Raw genomic sequence first — 6419 nt, 5'->3', positions numbered from 1 at the left:
AACACACATACTTTTTTTTTAAAGATAGATGTATGGGTTGTGGAGGAAGGTCGAGATGATGATGAATCTTCAGTGTAAGATCTATGGATGGATCAGACACTTGTGTAGATGTCCCAGATATCGTGAGATCTACTCCCACAAACAATGATCTATGGAAAAAAGCCTTGTAGAGAATCAATTCCTAGGCAAAAAGTGTTCAAATATGAACAAAGGATTCACATATAAGAAGAAGTTTTGTTCAAACAGTCTAACACTACAAGAAATATCGGCATTAGCAGCGCCGAGAAAACGCTATCATATCATTTTCATAGCGTTTTTGTAAACGCTCTGACAGCCGCAGCTATAATAGACCCCCCCCCAATATCGTAGCGAATTTTCGTGTGCTATAATAAACAGAGATATTATAGCGCTTCTCTATTGCTGTATTAAACCTTTTTAATAACGATGGTAAATATTATTATATGGCGTTTTGTTTTCGTCATCAGAAATTTTATAATGACGTTTTGTTTAAGACATGGAATATGTTTTTATAACTTTAGTTTTTCTAAATGCATGCACCTATAATAGCATATCCTGTATGTCATTGAATAGTAAGAGGTAGCTTTTTTCTTGTGCTAGGACGTAAATTATGATAGCTTTAATTCTTTTTTATATAGAAAATTGAATAATGAAATATTTGGTGGTTGATTTCCTGCTAAAATTGTTTGATTTGGAATATTGAATTGCATAAATTGTAAATTTAAAAAATATATATAATTAAAATTCAAATTTAGATTAGAGAGATACGCATTACAAACATTTAAGAAAGAAAAACATTGTACTGAAGCAAATTAACAAAACATAGTTAAGCAAATACAACATACTGAAGCAATGGTAATTATATTAGTGACGAGAACCCATGGATTGTGAGTTGCAGGAAGATTGGGTCGATGTTTTAGCGACGACCATTGCCTCCTGAGGACCGTCCTTGTTGTGGTGGAGCAGAGTCGTAGGCACCTATTGCTCGGAGATAGCGCAGGTAGTCTGGGTCGATGTCTTCTTCAGGTTCCTCAATGCGTATCAACCGGTAGCTTCTGAACTCGCTCTGGTTATCTCATCTACATCATTTCCTCGTGAGGACTGTCCTCGTTGTGGTGGAGCTGTGTTGAATGCTTCTTGTTGTGTCTGTTCTGGTTTGAGTTGTGGTTTCACTCCGGCTGCCGGGAGTGCACAGACGATGACCTTCCTTGCTTCCATTAGAGTTGCTAGACAGAAAAGTTAAACAAAGTTAGATCTTTACAATAATAATAAGACAGAAAACGGAACTAATTGAAGAATAAATTAGTGAAGATTAAACTGAAAAATTAACAAATATCTCAACACAAGGTAACAAATCGAACAAGATATTGGAGTTTGATATAAATCTTTGACTATCTGAACACAAGGGAACAAATCGAACAAGATATTGAAGTTTCACTGACCTGGAAATTAAGATATCATTGAGATCTGTAAGGCTTCAAATCTTTTTGGATCTGTAAGATTTGTTACCTTCATAATCAGATAAATATAATAATGAGCTTACATTAATAAAATCAAGGGTTTAGAGGTCGCTAACCTGTAAGGACAGAGAACTCTGTAACCTAAATGGTGGCGGTGGAGAAGGTCGGAGAGATTTTTGATGGTATGAGATGGAATCGTGGTGGCTTACACAGATTTGTGGTGGTTTGAGATGGAAGGAGAGATTCGTGGTGGATTAAGAGATATAATCGTGGTGGCTTAAGAGAGATTTGTGGTGGTTTGAGGGTAGGAGAGAAGGCGATAAAGACAATAAAATTTACTTTGGCTCCCAAAACAAGAAAATTTTGGCTTTCCCTCCGAAAAGCCTCGTCGACCAATGAGAGACAAGGACGAGGATAACCTAAAAAACTAATCTCCACTGTTGAATCATCTCCATCGAATGGATATAATTAGTCAAAAAAAATTTCTAGTTTTCTCCACTAGATATGTCGAAAATATGGTTCTAAGTAAGAACAGCATGGATGTTGATCGATTTTGAGATGATTTAGGATGGTGTAAACTTGTATTTGTTATATCTACATTTTTAAATGATCATATAATCAATACAAACTAAAAAATGCAAAGAATACATCATTATGTGAACATATAAATCCTAAACACTCAAAGTATAACAATTTATACACTAACCCCTAAAACTTCACACTAAAACGTTAACCCTCAAAGACAAAGGTGTGGTGGAAAGCTTAATTGATTCTTAATTTTGTCATTATTTATCTCTTGGTAACTTTCAATAAACACCACAACTTTTTTTTTGAATGAATCACTCAACACTGTCATTACCCTAAACCCTAAAACTAAAGCCTACACAATCAACCCTATCGTTACCCTAAACCCTAAATTGCTTTGGTATATGAAATTGTATTTGGTCATTTTAATTTTGGGCATTTGTTGTGATTAAACATTTTAATTTTGGGCTATCCTAACATTTGAAATCATAAACACATTAGTTAAGATTGAAAAAGCATAGAAACATCCAAGAGGGGCAAATAACACATAGTCACGTACTGAAACAAAGAAACAGAAAGCCGATCATGTCTTAAAAAACAGAGTCATTAAAAACACACACAGTCTTATTGCTTGGTTCCTTTGGCTATCTTTTTAAACCTGGACAGAAAGACAAATCTGATTAGTTTGACATATTCCAACACTTATGTAACAGATAAACGAGATCATATCTCACCGGTAGAACTTTATCCTCTGGCCAAGCAAGACAGCTTCCAAGTGCATCTTCCATATACTCGATCTCTGATGATGTCCTCCACACAGCAGCATCTTTAACCTTCACAACATCCACAAAGACTCGACATGCACCAGGCCCCAAAGGTTGAAAGTGGACAAGATGCTCAGGATTACTCGATGACCATGTCCTTCAGCGACGACCACCTTATCTCCGGACAGGTCCAATAGCTTGATTTTTTTTTATTAGGCTTGAATTTGTTACGCTGCAACCACAAACCAGTCAACATAACCAATATTCAGGAATCACAACCAGAACTAATCAAGTATTGCAACCAGAAACCACAAACCACAAAGAAGAACCAATATTGAGGAATCACAACCAGAACCAATCAAGTAGTTCAAGGAAAGAAAGTACCTCTGATCTGCGAAGAGGAGATGCTGGAATTACAGGTGATTGGACTTTCATTGTCGCTGCAGGTATCTTTGTGGGAGCTGGTGGAGTCAATGGAGAATCCGCATCATTCCTAGACTGATCTCTGACACTCTTTCTAGGTTTTGCAGTAGCTTTTGCACTCAGTGGAGACTTTTGATTCTTAGAAGTTGAACTTACTGCTTTTGAACTTCCTGCTATAGAACTTTCTGAGTCAAACACAACTCTATTTGCTGGCCATGCTACAAAACAGTTCTGATAATCCTCCATAGTTGTCTTCCCCACAATAGGCATCCATATGTATGCATCAGGGTTTACTACCTCATCCACATACACTTTTATTGCATTTGGACCAAGAGGAAGTCCATTGACCAACGCTTGTGGTTCTTTCGTCTGCCATCAGCCTACAGCAACGACTTCCCTATTATGTACGTAGTCCATGAGTCTGCATTTGTTATTTGAACTGCTGAAAGGGCTCTGCAAAACAAAAACAAACAATTTTGAATAAAAAAGACTCAGACTGAGACTCAGATTCAGCTACAGAGGAAGAGGAAAATTAACCTTAGGAGCATTGTCCTCTGGTAAACCTGCCGTTGGAACAATACAATGATCGGAATGCCATGCAATCATTTCTCCTACTGCATCCTCCATGGTAAACATATTAGGTGCAGGTCTCCATAAAAAGGTTTCTGGTTTTGTTGCAGTTTCAACTAAAACCTTCACAACATTAGGCCCTAACGGAATCCCATTAACTAACTCCTCAGGTTCCGATGAAATAACCCGTCCCTCAGAAACATTGACATCGACAGCAGACCAGTCCACAAGATAACACTTTGGAAGTAACTTGGTATTTACACTCTACGTGAAATACAAAAGTTTCAAATCAATTCATATCTACAATTATAGAGATAGATTACGACAGAGGAAGTCAGTCCATACCTTGTTATTTGAGTTTTCACTGACATCAGTTTCTTGTCCCTGATTATTCATCCTGGCAATTTGCTGCTGCAAATCATAAACCTGTTTCTCCAGAGACACATGTGTTTTTTCCATGGCAGCCATGAAGTTGTTCTTAATTTGTAAACAGTTTAATTTGGTGATACTAATGCCTCTGCCCATTGCTCTCAACCTACCAGGTTGATCAGGTCCCAATATCTCAGTTATCAGATCATGCTTTGGATTCGTTGAGGTTGAATCTTAACGACCCTCAAATTCTATCTCTGACGCCTTTCTCTGGAAACACATGACAAATTATTATATCAACAAGCCGCAGACAATCCAACTTCATAAAATCTATGTGGACAGATTGATTTTGACTTACTATCTTTTCAGCCGCATTCACATTGACAGGCGTTCCATCCTTCTTAGTTCGTGATTTGACTCACACTCTTAGCCTTGACACTTTTGATGGGTCTTCGCTAGCATTAACCAGATCTTCTCTCAATCTCACCATTCCTTTACGATCGCAAGTGTGAGGGATCTCTGCTTCTGTCTTCTTTCCCTGTAAGTGTCACTGACAACCTTGAAGGCAGAACTTGTCTTCTCTCTAACGAATTTACGCCATTCAGTTGGAGTTACATTCTTGGGTCGCAGCTCCATACTTGCTTTCATTGTAGGAGCATTCCTGATTGTGGTTACCAGACGTGATTTGGATGCTCTCCACAAACATCCCATCTGCTTAAACAAAGCATCCTTTTTTAACTCTTCGTCCACGTCAAACCTCATCTGTATTCACGTATGGGAGACACATTAGCATATAACCAAAATACATGATAAATGTATAAGTTGATTCAGGTTACCGTAATAGACTTCCATAGCACAGTTTTGATATCTTCAGTAACCTTCCTCCAGTTATCAATGACCACAGGAACATGTTCATGTACTAAGGGACCCAAGTAGGAGGATAACATTACTCACCCTGGACCACAAGGTTCTCCCAAATCGATGAAATCAACATGTAGCCGTTCATTTGGATCCTTGGCAATCTGCTTCATCTTCGTTACTCCTCGACGTCTTTTACGCTGAGTAATTGTGTCAGTCTGAGTCTGCTGTTCATCAGCTTCCTCAAGTTCTTCTTCCTCCATTTGGTCAAGTTCTTCTTCCTCCATTTCATCATGCTCTTCGTCCTCCATTTGATTCTGCTCTCCTTCCTCCATTTCATTCTGCTTTTCTTCCTCCATTTCATTTTGCTCCTCTTCCCTAAAACTTCTTTGTTTGGTACTTCTTCGAGGAGTTGCTCTTCTTCCTCTGGAACATCTTTGTTTGGTACTTCTTCGAGGAATTGCTCTTCTTACTCCATTTCAACCTCCATTTCTACCAATTCCTCAACTTCTGTCTGCTTCTTCTTCGGTGTCCTTGACTTCTTCACACGCTTGTTCTTACGATTCCCCATCAAGGTTCACCTGAAACATAAAAAAGTGAGTAAGTGTCAATGTCTAAAAACACAATGAAACACAGAACAAAATGCTGGAAATTAAACAAACAAGACTAAGAAACAGAGAATAAGATCAAAACAGACAACACTCAAGCAACGCAAACGCAGATAATTTCATTACAAACAAGAAACATGTTCCTCCCATCAAACATTCATCACAACATCTGCAATATCAACCAAAAAAATGTTTCCTTTCAATTATAAATTCCTTCACAGTCCGCCCTGGAATTTCTAGAATCATCAACCAAGTCATCAGCATCCATAGCTACAACTGTTGGCAATGGACCAACATCTGCATGACCATCTTCACAATCGTCTTCACTGTATCTTCTTGTAGGACCTCTCATAGCTACATACCAACCGGATGACTCATCTACTCTAGAATAAAATATTTGCTTGGCTTGTGAGGCGAGGATGTATGGATCTCTAGCAAAAGCCATTTGGCTTTGGTTCAGGTTGACTAGTGTGAAGCCATCCTCTACCTTCACTCCATTTCCTATGTTTGCCCATTGGCACCGGAATACAGGAATGTAGAATGTATTGTAGTGGATCAGTAGAATCTCCACCACTCTTCCATAGTAAGTTACTATATCAACCATCTGAGAAGTGTCTTTTGCACTAGATCGACACATTGATGTTGCCTCATATAAAACACTACTGTTCTGAGTTTGCCTGTCAACTGAAATGGTGTGAAACCGCAGACCATTAATGATATAGCCACTGTAAGCCCTTGCGCTTGCACGAGGACAGTAGGCCAACCACTTCAGTGTTTCTTCGTTATTCTGTGAAGTAATTGATATCTATAACAGAAAATGTTAA

At 38.3% G+C, this 6419-nt stretch overlaps 1 long non-coding RNA gene across 1 annotated transcript; it reads right to left on the bottom strand.

Annotated features, from left to right (window-relative positions):
• Positions 1-741: 741 nt before the first annotated feature.
• LOC125582533 lies at positions 742-5957 on the bottom strand. Its single transcript, XR_007319995.1, has 3 exons — positions 1595-5957; positions 1461-1511; positions 742-1244 (listed from the first exon to the last, which is right to left on the bottom strand). It is a non-coding gene; the product is annotated as an uncharacterized LOC125582533 (long non-coding RNA).
• Positions 5958-6419: the final 462 nt, after the last annotated feature.

This window comes from Brassica napus, chromosome C2 (assembly GCF_020379485.1).
Source record: "Brassica napus cultivar Da-Ae chromosome C2, Da-Ae, whole genome shotgun sequence".
Taxonomy (NCBI): domain Eukaryota; kingdom Viridiplantae; phylum Streptophyta; class Magnoliopsida; order Brassicales; family Brassicaceae; genus Brassica; species Brassica napus.
This window is presented reverse-complemented; position numbering and strand designations above follow the sequence as displayed.